Source organism: Rhinopithecus roxellana, chromosome 13 (genome assembly GCF_007565055.1).
Source record: "Rhinopithecus roxellana isolate Shanxi Qingling chromosome 13, ASM756505v1, whole genome shotgun sequence".
In the NCBI taxonomy this organism is placed as follows: Eukaryota; Metazoa; Chordata; class Mammalia; order Primates; family Cercopithecidae; genus Rhinopithecus; species Rhinopithecus roxellana.
The window spans coordinates 128,536,292-128,554,100 of NC_044561.1; the positions used below are offsets into that span (position 1 = coordinate 128,536,292).

Consider the following 17,809-nt stretch of genomic DNA (forward strand, 5'->3'; position numbering starts at 1 on the left):
CTCAACAATTCAGGGGAAGAACATTTGGAGAAAATTCTGCCTCCCACTGCAATTTCTGTCATTTCCCATTGAGTTAAAGGCTCTATAGATTATGTCTCTGACTATGGGATAGGAACCAGCCTTGAAAGGCCACGAACACTGGCTCCAAGTGTCTCACGTCGGACAGTAAAAATATCTTATATATTAAGGTGAAACAATACACCCGAAAAATGTAGCAATGCTTCAACCAGCAAGACTTATAATTCAAGCAAGACTTCCATCCTGGGATTTCAAGAATATGGAACAGAGAGTGTTTTAGGCTGAAGGAAAACATTCCCAGGTGGTAAGAATTTACTTTCGTTTGGAGTCAGGAGCAGATCTGGGGGGCGATCCGAGGATTATGGAGGTGCATTTTCCAGCAGCGTCCTGGAAACCCAGTTTAGACAAGAAGAGAAGCAGTAACACCCAATGCATCGCCATGGTAATAAAACCACTGGACCTATTCATGTAATTATTCCATACAAATATCGAAGACGTAGTCAGAGCAACGATGACATTTTATCATCTCAATCGATCCTTTAGGTTCACACAAAGAAACTCCTATTTTATTCAAACACATATGTTCTGTGAATAACATTATTCATGTTACATGTGTGTACAATTAGATGTATGTACAATTAGAGACACGATTACACATAAATCATTGTCTATATACCTGGGGGAAACAAGCCATGTGCTTGGCATTTTTATGGGCAACTATGGATTTGCAGATAGATTTACTTCATAAGCATTCTTAGGAAGGATTCACACTCGAGCAAACGGTGCAGATATATTTTTAAAAGATGCTTCCCGTTCACAAGGACTCAATTTTGAAGCCCACTCAGGCATTCTGCATGTACAAGCACTTTCTCTGGGTATAATTTAAGGGCAGTTTGAAACTTTGGCCCAATTTGATCAAATATTGATAGACGGCCCAGTAAAACGGGCTATGGGAAGCAGCTACTTTACTGCACGTTGACACTGTAAATTTGAAGAGACACTGTCAACCTGCTGAGCTCTGAAATTTACTTCCCTAAAAGACAGATAAATCCCATGGTTAACGCCGGAGATCTGTGTTAAATATACATACTCATGTACCTTATGTAAGGAACTCCACGATAAATTTCTCTTAGAGTCTAGTGCTAGGAAATAGTTTTTCTTTCCTGATGAATTATCTGCTTTCTTGTTAGCGAGCAAAGGCTCTGTGACTCATCGTGTTTCTCTTTTTGCCTTTGCAGCCAGGGACCTCTGAGTTTCATTTTGCAGTCACTTAGCATAGCTCTTCTTAGCTTAGGTTTTCTGGCACAACTGATCTGCTCCTTCATTATGAGCCCCTATTTCTCCCTCCACCATGATACTTTTATGATTTTATTTTATCTCTGTCTTTTATTGGAAAATCATCTCAAATTCTTTTTGGAAGAAGAAAGAAGAAAAATACTTAATAAACATACTCAGGTCCCAAGATTCCTTCAAATAGCCTCAGTGATACTTTGTTTCTTTTACTTGCCTGAAAGTTGAAAAAAAAATTACTACTTAAAAACCAAGTATCTGGATACATCAGTGTTACTTAACATAGAAATGCAGGTTCCTCCCTTGCCATCTAGCACATGGCTTGGTTGTAGAGACACAGTCAGATGAACCTGCCATGGATAATTAGGGCAAGTCCTTCCTAAGAATACATTCATTGGACTTATGATCAGTTCCTGCTGGAGTTGGTAAAGGCTGGTCCCAAACTTTTTTGGGGTTTTTGAAAAATAAAAAACAGAGATGCATATTTATCATAAGGGGAAAAATTATTAGAAGAAATGCTTTTTCTTCCCATTATGAGACAGAGAAATTTGGTTCCAAATAGGCTGACAAAGGCATTGTAAGTAGAGGGGAAGAAAGGAAGAAAGAAGGCAAAACCCAATTTGATTCAGCATCAGCGGAATTCCAACTTCCACTTAAACCAGTGGTTCTCAAACTAGCGTGCATCAGAATCACCAGTGGGGCTTGCTAAACACAGCGCGCATGGTTCCATCATCCCAGTTTCAGATTCAGTAGGTCTGGGGTGGGGTCTGAGAGTCTGAATTTCTAACAAGTTCCTAGGTGAGGCTGATGCTGCTTAAATTCCTGCACACCTTCCCCCCAGAAAAAATCCAAAGTGGTTCAGTTATTGTCCTAAAACCATATTTCCCTCCTTTATTCAATCCAAGTGCTATTCCACAGCATTAGGGGAAGGGTTGGGAAGGGAGAGGAGGGAGAAATAAATGTGTGTTAAACTGCCATGGTTGGGTGCACCATTTGTATCAGTCATAACAGCAACAAATGTTTGTGTAGAGCTCCCTCTGTCCAGATGTATGCTAAGTGCTTTACAAGCCTTACTTCATTCACATACTCATCCTAAAAGGTAGACATTAATATGGTTCCACGTATACAGATGAAGAAATTGAGGGTTAATACTAGCCTGAGGTCACATAGCTGGTAAGTGGTGTGCCTGAGGTTGGAGTTCAGGTCTGTTTCCAGAGCCTATGGTCTTAACTGCTAGACTGTGGAGATTTCTCTCCAGTAGAAAACAGAGATACAGCAGCTTCTTTTATTTTTATCAGATTCTTTATCCAGGAACACAATGTCACAGTGTAAACCTGAGGCTATCCCTGGTCTTTGGATTTTGGCTACTCAGTTTCACAGTGGGGGTGCACCCCGCTTAGACCCACTCGGTCTTAGCAATTCCTGCAAGAAGTAAGTGGTGAGACTCACCCCTGGCCCAGGGAGGCAAATGACAATCTGTTTAATTGGAATGTGACCAGTATTTCAAGAGTCAGGACCTCTTTATGGGGCCAAAAATAGCCACAAGAAGCTAGTGGTTTCAGACCTTTTTACAAATAGCAGAAATGAAGGTGGTTTTTCGTGAACACCAGATCCTAGCTTGTAATGCAAGTTAGGATATAGCTCTTAGGCTCTACGTGGCTGCTTTCGTTGGCCATCTGGGAAATACAAATATTGACCACCACCTTGTCTGCAAGGATGCTGTGCTAAGTAAAATGAAATGAGACTGAGAAAAAAGGAGATTAGAGAAAGGAAGAACTAGAATAAAAAACCAAAATGGACCAACAATAATAGAAGTAGTAATAACACAAGGACCGATGGTGATGAAGTGATTGTCCCCACCCAAATCTCATTTTGAATTATAATCCCTACATGTCGAGGGAGGGACCCCGGTGGGGGATGACTGGATTATGGGGGTGGTTCCCCCATGCTGTTCTCATGGTAGTGCGGGAGTTCTCACGAGATCTCATGGTTTTAAAAGTGGCAGTTTCCCCTGTGTACTCTCTCTCCTGCCACCATGTGAGACATGCCTCGCTTCCCCTGCATCTTCCACCATGATTGTAAGTTTCTTGAGGCCTCTCCAGTCAGGCAGAACTGTGAGTTAATTAAACCTCTTTTGTTTATAAATTACCCAGTCTCAGGTAGTATCTTTATAGCAGTGTGAAAGCAGACTAATACACGAAGAGAGTGATAACCAACCTTCATGAGACTTTCTCCACTGGACAAGTCCTGTGCTCAATGCTTTGTGGACTCATGGATTCATTTAATTCTTTTTTTTTTTTTTTTTTTTTTTTTGAGACGGAGTCTCGCTCTGTCACCCAGGCTGGAGTGCAGTGGCCAGATCTCAGCTCACTGCAAGCTCCGCCTCCCAGGTTCATGCCATTCTCCTGCCTCAGCCTCCGGAGTAGCTGGGACTACAGGCGCCGCCACCTCGCCCGGCTAGTTTTTTGTATTTTTAGTAGAGACGGGGTTTCACTGTGTTAGCCAGGATGGTTTCAATCTCCTGACCTCGTGATCCGCCCGTCTCGGCCTCCCAAAGTGCTGGGATTACAGGCTTGAGCCACCGCGCCCGGCCTCTGGATTCATTTAATTCTTAAAACAATTCTATGAATAGATTGTAAGACTGTCCTCATTTCACAAACACAAATGGAGGCTTGGAGGAAGTGGGCAACTTGCCCACGAGGATGTAATTCCAAAGTGGTGGAATATATAGTAGATTCACGTAAAGGCAAGACCTTTCTTACATCACATGAGCTCACCTATGGGGTCAACATCACAGGCACCACCTCTGGACATTCAACAACAAGGGTCTGTCCCAACCCCCTGATACCACTCCATTTCCTCAGTAAGAAACTGTAGCTATTCTCCTCTCCTTGGCCCCAGAGTTTCAGAAGTTTGAGCCTCATCCCAGCAGTCACAGTGGGAGTTGTAAGCCCAAACGGTGAAAGCTCCACCCAATTATTGCCATATAGGATAGTGGCCTCAGTGTTTTCAAATCAAGTTTTAAAGAAGGCTAGATTCTAGACTTGGATATAAAATATCCCGAAATTTAAATGAAGTCTCCTTTAAAAGAAAAAAAAAAAATCGGCAACTAACACTTGTTTATTTTAAACACAGCCTGGGAGGAACATACCAGATCTGTGGATCTCATTTGAACTGCAGGCCTTCAAACAGTTCATGACCTGTAACCTATGTGCCAAGTAGCCAGAAAAGAGTAGGGCACAGTTTTCTTACAGTTACACAAATATAGAGAATTGGTCCTTTCCCTCATTTTTTCCTCCCAATGTTTAGATTTGTAAAAAGCCTAAAAGGAGAAAAGCACTTTAAATAAGGAATCAAATACTGAGAAAATGAGAGAAAAGAATAAATCTGTTTGAAAACAGTCTCATAGCACTAATGACTAGGATCTAAAAATAATCCTAACATATTTTTAAATTGGACAAACATCCAGAAAAATGAATAGAAAGATAAATTGGGGAAGACGTTAGTAGCAAGGTGAAACAAAACAGGATCTCAGTGTAGAGTTGAGAACCTAAGAGTTGTGTCCTGAATTAAGCTTTTTCATGATCTTTATGGTATGCAAAAGGAAACCAGGAAAAGGGGCTGGACAAAATAGTACAAATGCAAAATCCTGCCTACGGGAAGCACAGCATATGGAAAGATGTGTTAAAGTTCAACACTGCTTTTAGGTAATCTGATTTAAAGGCAGTGGTGACCTGTGATGGGACAAAGGCGAAGTCATCGCTTTCAAGGTGACACAGGGGCATTAAATGCTAGTTACAAAATGCTTCCAGTTCACTGGAGTCAGTCAGATTCATGTTTCTTGTTATCTGCTGTCCTGCCCTCCCGCTTCTGTTAGCTCCTGGTTTCCTTTAGATCCTCTGCAGAATTCTGGAAACCCAGACCCCATTTCCAGGACTAGCAGTGGAGCAGGTGACCTTGACCAAGCCAATGAGCTCACTTCATGCCCCTGAAAACTGGTAATGGTTTGGGAACTTGGTATATGACATAAGGTGGTCTATTCCCAGTGACTGTCTACAAAACTGCTGGGAAAGACAGGAAAAAGATACTTTCTCTTTCCTGTTGGATATGAATGAGGAAGTTTATAACTCCAGAGCCTTCTAGCTGCCATCTTGAGGCCGCAAGCAATGGTAGGAAACAGAAAGACGTTGTCTTCTTGGTGATATTGTCCAGCTGCTAGAGCAAGCCTTCCCTGATATACATATGATTTTGGGGTTTTTCAATGACATGAGCCAGTAAATTTCTTATAAAACAGTTTGAATGTGATGTTTTCCTTCTTATTTGCAGCAGAATCCTACTGATGCGATGTTCATCCCTTTCACGGCATTGAATACTCCACATAGGTAAGTTCCGTGATTTTATTGTAAAGTATCTATTTGGATCAGGAGGTGAAAATACCAAGATTAATAAAATCCCATGAAAGTTAGATAGTCTATTGTGAAAGAGAGGCACGTTAAATAACTATGATACAATATGATTGCTCCTAAACTATACAACATATTTCTGAAGCACAGAAAGAAAGTTCTTAACCATTGGAGTGAAGATGCATTAAAAGGAAGATGATAAATACTTCCCAAAGTGGGTGATGTTAAAGTATTCTCTAGCCCACAGACAATCTTAGTAAATATTAGGCTGTTCAATGGATTATTTATGTGAAAAGATTCGTATTTTCAAACCTCCATTAATTGTGTACCACTTTCATGTTTTTCCCTAAATCTATGTACCACTCTTATTATATTTACCTAATTTTAAAACTTGACTATTTTTAAACTTAAAAATTCAGTTAAGCCTCAACTTAAGCAATAATATCTATTAGATCATGATTTTGCCAAGAGTTGTATCTTTTCACATACACATTACAATACATATCAACTGTTAAAGAAAAAAATGATGGCCCATATGCTATGTAAAATCATGTTGTGAAACACCGGAATTACATCCACTGCACTTTGAGAGATACTCAGAGAGAAAGACAGAGAGGACTTATTTCAGTACGACTTGTAGCATGTCATGGGCTGTGGAGTCAAGCAAACTAGGGATCAAACCAGTTCTGTAAGTTACTAGGTGAGATGATGGGCAAGTTATTAATTGTCCTGAGCCTCATTTCAGAAAAGGAGATTTACAGTGCTCTCTATGCCACAGAGCTGTTGTGAAAATTCAATGAGCTACTGCACATAAAGCAATGAGCACATATCTGAACATAGGCAAACCTCAATAATGGTGTCAATTGTTGGGGAAGGGAACATGATGATGACTAATGTTCTTTAATTGTAGAAGGCACTAGGCACTGGGGTAATGAACAGGGTTTCTTACAGTTATTTCCATTCTCCTTCTCCTCCAAGTCCATGGTAGAGAATAACGTCCCTGTCTCCTTAGCAGTTGGTGATGACAATAAGCAAGCCCCCTACCTGCAACTCACGAGTGAAAGGTAAACTTCTGTTGTGTTAAGTCATTGTGATCTGGGGTTTGTGTATTATGTAAGGTCAGCTTTATGGGCATGCAACGTGGAGCCCACCACCCTGAACTAATGGTAGATGAGTAGTGTGAACAGAAAGTCAATGTTCGATGTGTTAAGTCGTTGTGATTTAGGGGCTGTTTGTTATAGCAGCATAATCCAGCCCATTCTATCTGATACAGGCATATCAGGTAGTAGATTGTCTTTTTGCATGTATTTACTTGATTTCCATTTCTTGATTTCAAAGCCTCTCACAAAATTCTGGAAACCATAGAAGGGAAAACCCATTTCTCTGCAGACCAGGAATGCTCACACCTTACAGAGGGTGAGTCATGTGGTGGGAAGATGCCTGCGTTGAGGATGGGTGGAGGAAGGCTAAGGCTCTGTTCACTTTAAATTGCTTTAGTTCCACTAATCAATTAACATTCGGCTAATAATCCCTTTCAAATGAGTCATTCTCGCCAATTAAAGGCTGATTTGTTGCTAACTGCACCAGCTCATGGTGAACCCACCTTGTTCTTTTGAAACTGTTTAGTGGAGGCTTTAATGGAAGTTATGGCAGTGATAGACTCTTTCTAGACAGTGACGAAAGAAGTCATGAGTGGGGAGGGGAAGGGAGGAGGAAGAGAAGTCCTAGGCAGTGCTTGCCTGAATGATTGAATTGGAAAATGAGCCATTCCTCGGGGTTAGCAAATGAATCTTCCCCAGGCAGCGGATTATTAAGCACACCTAGATAATAAACGGATGATTTTCACAGTCATCCTGCGCAGTCCTCATATTTTCCATTTTTAAATTCCATGTTACTTTTAAAGGATTCGTCCATTACGGTGATTTACATCGCTGAGTCGAGACAATGATGCCCTTTAATGTCAGAGGCAGAGCATGATTATTTATCATTAAATCGGGATTTTTATTATTTTTAAAAATTCTTCCCTTTCTAGCACAACCTCTTGTCATGACACAGATAGGTGCTGTCTTTACTTTGAGCCCCCTGAACAGTGGGCAAGGTGTACTTCTCAGCATCCTTAAGAATAGAGGTGAGAGAAGCACCCCTTTCCCCTGCTTCTCACCCTCCCATCCTGTCCTGGCAGCATGATCATCAGCAAGTTAACGGCATCATTTTACTAGAGAATGTCTAACGGCATTGAATTCTGATTCTATTTCTTCCAAAATAATGAAGTAGAGGCCCCCAAGTCACATTACCCTCCTATATTTTAATATAGCACTTAATGTACCCATGACACAAACATTGGCTAAAGGAGTGTGCTGTGCCAGATACTATTTGAGACCGTGAGAACACTGACAAGAACCAGACAGAAGAGACCCCATCCTCACTGTGCGATTTCTATCCTGGGGTTCTCATCTTGGCAGTGTTGACATTGTCGCCAAAGATAATTATTTGCTAGGGGGAGCTGGGGGTGTTCTGTGTATTGTAGAACGTTTGGCAGCATCTCTGGTTCTACACGCTGGAAGCCAGTGACATCTTTTCCCCAGCTGTGATAATAAAAAAAGTCCCCTGGGATGCAAATGGTCCCAGTTGAGAACCACTGCTACCATACAAGAAATGAAATATATACAACAAGATAATTTCACACAATGATAAATGCTATGAGGAAAATGCAATTTGAAAAGGTTGAAAGAGGATATCTAGGAAAAGAAGAGATCAGTTCAGCAAAGTGATTACAGAGGGCTTCTCAGAGGAGGTGATAGTGAGAATGATGAAGAGAAGCCAGGCCATGGGAAGAATCAGGAAAACAGCAAGTGTAAAACTGAGAAGAGAGAATGGGGCCAGCTGTTTTCAGACACAGAAGGAAAGACTGGTGGCCACCATGCAGTGTGGGGCAGTGAGAGAGGGAATGGTGCTACTCCACACTGGAGAGGTGGGGAGCTGGGCAGAGGAGAGACAAGGGCAAAGAATTAGGCTTTAAATGCAGCCTGGGAAGTCACTGGGAGTTTTAAACACAGGGGTGACATTACAGTATGTATCCATTCATTCCACACAAACAGACAGACGACTTATTCTGTACGAAGCATTGGACTGGGGCTTCAGGGAGGGGAAGGGGAGCAGGATTTGGAACGATATGAAAATATTAAGTCCCTGTCCCTGATCTTGAGGGGTTCCCAGGACTACTGAAAGGTATTAACAAGTAGGCCAAGAAAAAGTGGGTTATAAATGTTAACAAGAGATAGATACAAAATGCTAAGGGTACATTTCCTAGCACGGAAAGAGGAAGGGAGAGGTTCTTGAAGGAGGAGAAAATGGAGCTTTAGTCAAGAGGAAGAGGAGGGTAGAACCTGAGGCAGGGCAGAGAGCACTGCCTAGGAACCCATGAGCAGCAGGAATCCAGGTGCCTGCAGTCACCACCTGGTCCCCAAATCCCAGCACAGCTCCTGGTTCATAGCTAATGCTCCATAAATAGGTGAAGAAATTTTTCTGCATTCTTCACATGTACAGAATTTCTCTAATCACTTCAACATGCTGCTATCAACTGAATTATGTCCCCTCCCCCAAATTCCCATGTTAAAGCCCAAACCCTCAATGTGATGGTATTAGAAAGAGGGGCCCTGAGGAAGTAATTAGGTCACGAGGGTGGAATCCTCAGGATGGTATTAGTGCCCTTATAAGAAGAGACACGAGGCTGCGCACTTGCTCTCTTCTCTCTCTCTCTGTCTCTGTCTCTCTCTCTCTCTCTCTCTCTCTCTCTCTCTCTCTCTCTCTCTCTCTCTTTCTCTGTCTCTCTGCCATATGAGGAGACTGTTTCTTCTACAAGCCAGAAAAATCCTTACCGGAAACTTGATGATGCTGGCACCTTGATTGTGAACTTTCTAGCCTCCAGAATTGTGAGCAATAAGTGTTTGTTGTTTAAGCCACCCACCCAGTCTATGGCATTTTGTTACAGCAGCCTGAGCTGACTAATACACACTCATTGCTCATTTCACTTTCATATCATCATCATGAGGCAGGAAATTGAAAGTAAACTCCATGGCTGCAGGAAGTATTGTCTTTTGTTTCTATCCCTTTATCCCAAGTGGATTCAACTCTACCTGGCACACAGTAGGAGTGTCATAAATACTATTTGAATGAATAAATGAGCCTGAATGCAAAGGAAAGGAGATTTTTTTTAAAATCACATAGGCAATAGAAAGCTATAATTGATGCTTAAATAAAAGTAATCAGCCTATGCTTCATCTTTGCTTAGTGCCACTTACTGTAAGTTATCACATGTAGTCATCACCACTGTGTTGGTTTCTGGGGATCTTATGGTAAACAAAACAGATATGGTCCTACTAGACCACAATTAAAGGAATGATATTAATAATTCCACAAACAACTACTTAAAGTAGTGTCTACTGGTGCGGTAGCAAAGAATGGATGACAAGAACTCTCGCCCAGTCCAGACAACAAGGACCACACACTATAAACAATTGTTAAATTAACCTATGTTGAGGACCGTTTCCTGTTCTTATGGAGAACACTTGAAGTTCCAGGGTAGTGTCATTTAAAATTCTTTAGTACCTTATCTCTATGTATTTCCTCTTCATAAAGCTGGCTGTATTTGTATAACAAAAAAATGCTCAAGCTCAGAAGCCATTGAGGGCAAATAGGGATGTGAGAGTTTCACACAGGAAATAGCCAACTTCCATTAACAAGTAGAGCCTGTTGGGAAGCCTTTACTTCTCTTGTTTTAATTGCGATAATAAAATCTTCCTGAGAGTAGGTGACTCAAAGGAGAGAAAGACATGGCTGATCACCCAACCTTTTTGCTGCAATGGTCACAAAATCTGAAGTGATCTATAAATATTACTCTGTGAAGCTATACTAAAACTCCTCCAATCACACTGAGATGAAACAAGAAAAACAAGAAGAAAATATAGTGAATTTTTTATCAAGTAAAATGTGCTAAACCCTATTCTTTTTTTTTTTTTTGAGATCATAAAGGGATAGTTATCAGCTAGGGTACCTTGTCTTGTTTCAGTTTAATGTCTTTATTCGGCACAGCAAAAGAGAGAGCAACCTGGAGCTAATTTCCCCAGCATTTTGTCGTTTTTTGAAATTTTAGAGTGGGATCCACTGTTGTGGAGAGGAGCGATCTTAGCTAAAGTGGCAGGTGCAAGGGACAGAGAGAGAAGCTGGGAAGAGCCAAGGCAGGCTGAGACATGAGCGAGAAAAGAAAACTGCCTTCCCAAGATGTGTACTTATGCACATGTGTCGGTGCATCTGTGCGTGTGCGTAGGTGTGCATGCATGTGTGCATGTGTGTGTGTGTGCGTGTGGTTGGTTAGGGCTGTAAAGGGGGCCTGTTGAAGAAAACAAGGAAGTCCTAGAGTGAAATGGAGAAGCAAACCTTCCCAAACCAAAGGAATGTTCTAAATTGGTCCAACTGCTTGGGGTTCTGGAAAATAGATACCACACCCAAACTTCCCAAGCTTTAAAGTGTGTTTGAACCACCTGGGGATCTTGCTAAATGAAAATCCTGATTCATCTGGGTTGGCAGAAGCCTGAGATTGTGCATTCCTAACGAATCCAGATGATGCTGATACTGCTGCTCTGCGGACCATGTTCTGAGCAGTGAGGAGATGGAACACACCCAGGAGTAAGGGACCAAAGAAGGTCGATTGGTGGCTAACTGAACAGAAACAGAGATGAGAAACAAGAATGGAAGGTGATAAAGTCAGACAAATGGACCCAAGGGTGCCTACTGGATAGCAAAGTGACCCCACTGGTAATTAGGATGCAAGACCTCTGGCCAGCCCTGGGTAGCACTGATTCACTATAGGACTGTTTATCTCGAAATATTGTACATTGAAGTATAAATCTGTATGAGTAGCTCTCTGAACAGTCATGGGCCATAGTGCAGTGGTCAAGAACACTGGCTTTGAAACCAGATATCGTGGATCAAATCCCAGCTGTATCACTGACTAGCATAAGACCCCGTTTCTCAATTCTCCATGCTTCCCTTTTCTCATCTGTAATGTGGTGACAATTGTACCTACCTCATAACTTTGTTTCATAAAGTGCATGGACCATTGCCAGGCACAGAAAAGAATAATGCTGTTGGGAAAGCAGATGGGGAATGACTCAAAGAAGTTGAATCATTCACTCTTTAGCCAAAAGGTATGGCTTCCAAAGGCAGCTAGGGGTTGTTCAGTTTTCCCAGCATAAAGAAAACAGTCCCTAAAACTGACTCTGGGCAATTACAGATCGATTTTAATTTTCCTCCTTACATAAAAGGAATATATGGTCATTCAGCCATCTGTTTATTTAATTAACCACGAAACAAACATTTCTTGAGATCCTACTATGCTCCTACCCTAATTTTCCACATACTGTTGTGTACTCTTTGATATTCAAAAAAATTCATTTCAGAAATGTGTTTGGTCAATACACAGTCTGATCAAAACGGAATACGTCTGCTGGTTCTGAACTATTAGAATTAGATAGCATAAAATAAGGTCCTGGCTTTTTATTAATAATGTAATCATGTTGGATTAGATGAACACTGTTGGTCCTGTTTTATTTAAAACTTTGGGTTTACTTATCTGGCCATTGTTACATTGGAAATAAAGGTTTTAATAATTTGTTGTTGGCATTAAAAGTGAGATTCTCAGCTACAGTTGTGGTATTTGAAATTGGAACCAAAAGAGGATCCCAGGATATGAATTGGAGCTCTTGAGATATGGTAGCCTTGCACAGTGCACAAACTGTACATTCATTCATGACACCCCTGCTTAGCTCAATAACTTAAAACACAGCAAACAAATATTAACTCATCTGAGGATTTTTCACAGTAAAATTCAAGCCAAGCTGGATCAGTATATTTTTTCCCTGAGTTACATAAAAGATACTAATAAAGAAAGCTAGCAAAACTTATCAACTGTGATATTCACTTTTCTAATTTTATTGGTATTACTTACAAGTATTTCTGTTTAAATGGCTAGATTTAATTAAGTTATAAATATGACTGTTTTATTATAGCTAAGTAACTCTTACAGAGACAACCTAATAAAGAAAATGTCCAACTCTACAAAATAAAATTTTTCTAGGGAGGAAAAAAAATTCCAGTTTCAGCTTTCTGTTGGGTGGAAAATAAAACTGATAAAATAAAAAAAAATATTAATGGCAATTTGGGGAAAATCTTTAGCTTTTCAAGTGTGACACTCCTAAAATATGTTCTAGGTCTCCAATTTACAATGCAATAAAGTTGTTTCACTCTACATACAAAGCCATATTGGTGGTTAATTTGCTGTGTTTTTTGTAATCACTGCAGCAGTAAAGCTGTCATTTTTCCTCTCATGACATCTGTCTCAGTTTGTCATAACTCAGCATATCAGCATTTTATTTTGTTTTGTTTTGTTTCCAATCTAGTTGGCCAAGAAAAAGAAACCAACTGACCTCCTTCCTAAAGCTCACAGGCTGGGCACACACAAAATCCGACCAAAGGATCTTGCATCCAGCTGGTCCTAACCACTGAACAGCAGAGTCATGTTTTCCACTCTGAGTTACTAGTGCCATCTTTTTGTTATTGTTGTCATTGTTTTACTATGCTTCCTTTAGGAGTGTGTGTTTAGACATGGAGGATTGTGGAGACAGGATTTTGATGATCCTATCAAAATGGGGAATTGTTCAAAGATCAATCTTTCCTCATTCTGCCATGTGATGCAACGTGGTGGGTGGAATAGAGGGATGTTCTCAAACTTCGACGTGTATAACCATCCTCCAGGGTTCCAGTTAGGAATCCAGATTCCTGGTTTTCATCCAAAAGACTGCAGCACCCAGTCTGCGGCAATGGATCCTGAATGACTGGCTTTGTGGTTGGAGTAGGTGCTCTGTATTTACATCGGAGGATGAGGAGAAAATGGTAGGTGAGAAGGGGAGGGTAGACCCATGGATGAAAGCCTTTTTTTCTGCCCTAAAAGACTAAGAGAATCAACAATGACGGTGACACTGATGATGATATAGTTTAGATCATCCCTGAAACACAAGATGCCATGAAGTCATATTAGAAAAAAATCAAACACACAAACAAAAATCCACAGAGTTCCCAATCTAGGACTTTTTTTGGAATTTGGGGGGGGGAGGAATTTTGGGTAAAGGATTTTCTAGTCCCTTCACTGCATTAATGGAAATAATTGAGTATCTTTGGTGGTTGGTCCAAGGGTCTGCCATTTGCCATTGAAATAACATAGACATCTGCCTTCAACAAGATATCTGAAAAGTCTGAGTTTGGGCAGAAGCTTTTTGACTGGGAAAATCTTTCTTCTCTGAATCTTCTAAACTTTGGGGCCAAAAAAATTAACATTGAAAGTTTATGGAATGATTTCTCTTTTTACTGTAGTCCCCACTTATCTGTGGTTTTGCTTTCTGCGGTTTCAGTTACCTGTGGTCAACTACGGTTCAAAAACATTAAATGGAAAATTCCAGAAATAATTCCTAAGTTTTAAATTATATGCCTTTCAGAGTAGCGTGATGAAATCCTGAGCTGTCCCGCTTCATCATGTCATCTCTTTGCACACACAGTTTATCATTTCTCATCATCACAAGAAAAAGAAGAGTGGGCACCATACAGAATATTGCTTGTATGTTTTTTGCTTTTTTTGTGTGTGGATTTTTTTGAAGTAGGTTCTCATTTTATCACCCAGGCTGGAGTACAGTGGTATGATCATGGCTCACTACAGCCTCAACCTCCCTAATTCAACTGCTCCTCCAGCCTCAGCCTCCTGAGAAGCTGGGATCACAGGCACATGCCACCATGCCCAGCTAATTTTTTTGTATTTTTTTTTTTTTGTAGAGATTGGTCTCACTGGTGTTTCAGGCTAGTCTTGAACTCCTGGGCTCAAGCAGTCCTCCTGCCTTGGCCTCCCAAATTGTTGGTGTTATAGGTGTGAGCCACCATGCCCAGCCAGTACACGATATTTTGAGAGAAAGAGAGAGAGAGAGAGAGAGAGAGAGAGAGAGAGAGAGAGAGAGAGAGACAGGAGAGAGACAATATTCAAATAACTTTTACTAGATATATTATCATAATTGTTCTATTTTATTATTGTTGTTGCTAATCTCTTACTGCGCCTAATTTATAAGTTAAGCTTTAGCACAGGTACGTTTGTATAGGAAAAACATAACATATATAGGATTCGGTATGATCTGAGGTTTCAGACATCTGCTGGGGGTCTTGGAATGTACTCCCATGAATAAGGGGATATGCTACTCAATTTTTAAAACTGGAATAATTGACACTTGACTAGCTCGGCCCTTGTATCAACACTTTTCCTCTAAAATTCCTCAAATTCCTTATTATATCACCCCCCTACCTTGACTTAATATTCTGCTGTTTAGCTCTGTTTTTGACGTTCATTTTGAAAATGCTTTAAGTATCAATGTCAGTTCCCTTTAAAAAAAAAAAAAGGTGATTATAATCCTTTCTTAATTATGCCCCTTTGCTGAAAATATCCAATCCCCCAAAGTTCTCTTTTCTGACTGCCAGGGTGGGGGAAGAACCCTCACCCAGGCTCTTAAGCCATTATAAGCCTATCAAATGCCTCCTCCCACTATTTTATTCAACCAGGGGAATTTTCTATTTGCCCAGGACAAGTGAGCAATTCATTATTCCAATAACTGCCCTGCCAATGTCATTCCTGAAGAATAAGCCATGAATTAACCACAGGCTTAAGTTCAAGTGACACCCAATCCCCAATTACCCAATTAACTATATTCCTGAAATGCCTTTACCTACTTCCTTCTCTCCTCTTTCTATCCAGTGTTTCTTCTCTTGATTTTTTTCTTCATAAAGACTAAACACACTGTTCATATCATTAAGAAAATCATGCTCAACGCTCTAAACTGGGCTTTCATTCTCAATTCTAATATCAAGGTTAGTTATGTATTGGTTTAAATTAGTCTTTTTTGCCTTGAATATCAATATTAACCCACATACAATTCAGTGAAATTGGTTTCCTGGTGTGAAATACAAAATGCTTTCTTTAAATGCCTTCTTTAAAAATATAGGCTTGATAGGGTAGACACCCTTACACATAATTTCTAATGATATAAATTAGTATTATGAATAAAAGTAGGAAATACAGCCAGACTATCTGCTGTGTTGTATTATTATTTTTAAAATTATTTTAATTTTCCTGATGAAACCTAATTTGGATTTTAATCATTAACCATGTCATGCTCACATCACTCTGCAAATACTCAACTGGATATCTGGATATGCCAGAAATACAAACACACACACACAAACACACACACACACACACACAAGTATACATACATACACACACACGCTTATACACACATACACGCATGAGTATACATACATACACACGAGTATACATACATACTCACACACACACACAAACACACATTTCTTTCTTAGATGACTCTTATCATTCCCCTGTATCTTCTAGCACCTTCTCCAGGATGGTAACTATTCCATGCTAATGTCATCACCAAGAAATTATTTTCTCCAACACATGTTTTCTGCTTCTTCCTGTCTTTCACTTTGAAAGGCCTATACTCATGCCATACTCCTCTTTTTGTTAACTCTTTACGGCCAAGTTGCCACATTGCAAGTCATCTTTTTAAAAAGACCAAACACTTTCATGTGTCCTTGAAACCCAATCTGATTTCTGAACCTCCTTCCTTACCATCTTTCTCTTTCTCACTGGAGTCGATTGTGCCAACCTTCCTCTGTTCATGCACCTGCTCTCTCCAACCTCAAGACTTCTGCACCCAAGGCCTTCTTGGCCAGAAGTTCCTTGCCACACCAGGCCACTTCAGCCTGGTCCACTCTTGCTAAGCCTTCAAATATCAAGTTCAATGCCAACTCCCCAGGGAAGCCTTTCTCGACACCCCAGAGTAGGGCTGTCAGACGCCCTCACGGTAGTAGCCTTTACTCTTGCAGCACCAGTCACAATAGCAATTAAAGAATTATTGAGAAATACATGTTTACAAGTGCCATGAGGGCGTCATCAACTTTGTTCGCTCATGGATTTCCAGAACGTGCACATTGTAGGTGCTCAAATATTTATACTGATATTCATTTTTCCCCTCGAACTCTCCCCACTCCTACTCAATTAACTCAGAAAAGTCCTATTTTTATTTTTCATTCACGTTTGACCCCAAACAAAATAAACCATAGCACCCTGCCCCACCACTGCCCAATATGACAGATGAGTATTAGAATGATGCTATTTTAGACCTGTACCAAAGAAAATGATAAGAAAGAATGAAGAATGAAGGACTACATGTGTCTCTAAATTTGAGGTTATAAAAAGGCAGTTTGCATTGAATTTAGGTACCACATGTGATTTACTTAAGTTGTGCTGCTTAGGAAATTGAAATGTAGGTTTGTGAATCCATGGAGAAACCAGAAGATCTGGCAGCATAGATGATGGATTCCTGCATGCTAACTACAAGCTGGGGTTGAGAAGCCATGGTGCACATTAAAAGGGACGGGGGCTTGCAGCACTCCACAGTTCTCACCACTCCCTATTGGCTAGTGTTCTGTTTATCTTGGTCATTTGCTTCCATGCCAGGCATCTATGGATACATGAGCCTTGTGCTCCTATTGCAAATTCTTCAAAAGCACATGGAGACGCCTTCCAGACTAGCTACAAAAATCTGTATCTATTTCTCGATCTCTTTTCAGGAATGAATACTTAATGTTAGGGAAAATATAATTTTTCCTTAACTGTTTAATAACTACTATTGCAATAGTGATACGAATGATTTTTCAGTAGGAATGCAAACATTTTTGCAACAATATGTGTTAAGTAAAATTCTGTGAGTCTGGGAACAGATCAACTGATGCACATTTTATAATGTTGAACATCTTACAGCTTTTCTTTCAATAGAAGCAAACTTCCAAACTTTAGGCTTGCAAGTAAATGAAGTGGCAATGGAACTGGTTATAAGTTAAGCATTTTGAGTGCACGTATGTACGTGTGTGTGTGTCACAAAAAAGAAAAGAATGAAGGATCGTCTAACTATTAAATCCATTCCATC

The 17,809-nt window shown here is 40.4% G+C and overlaps 1 protein-coding gene across 2 annotated transcripts in view; it reads right to left on the minus strand.

Moving 5' to 3' along the window:
* The window catches only part of TSHZ2 (teashirt zinc finger homeobox 2), a 550,341-nt gene that overhangs the window by 498,929 nt on the left and 33,603 nt on the right, over positions 1–17,809 (minus strand). The window lies entirely within an intron of this gene.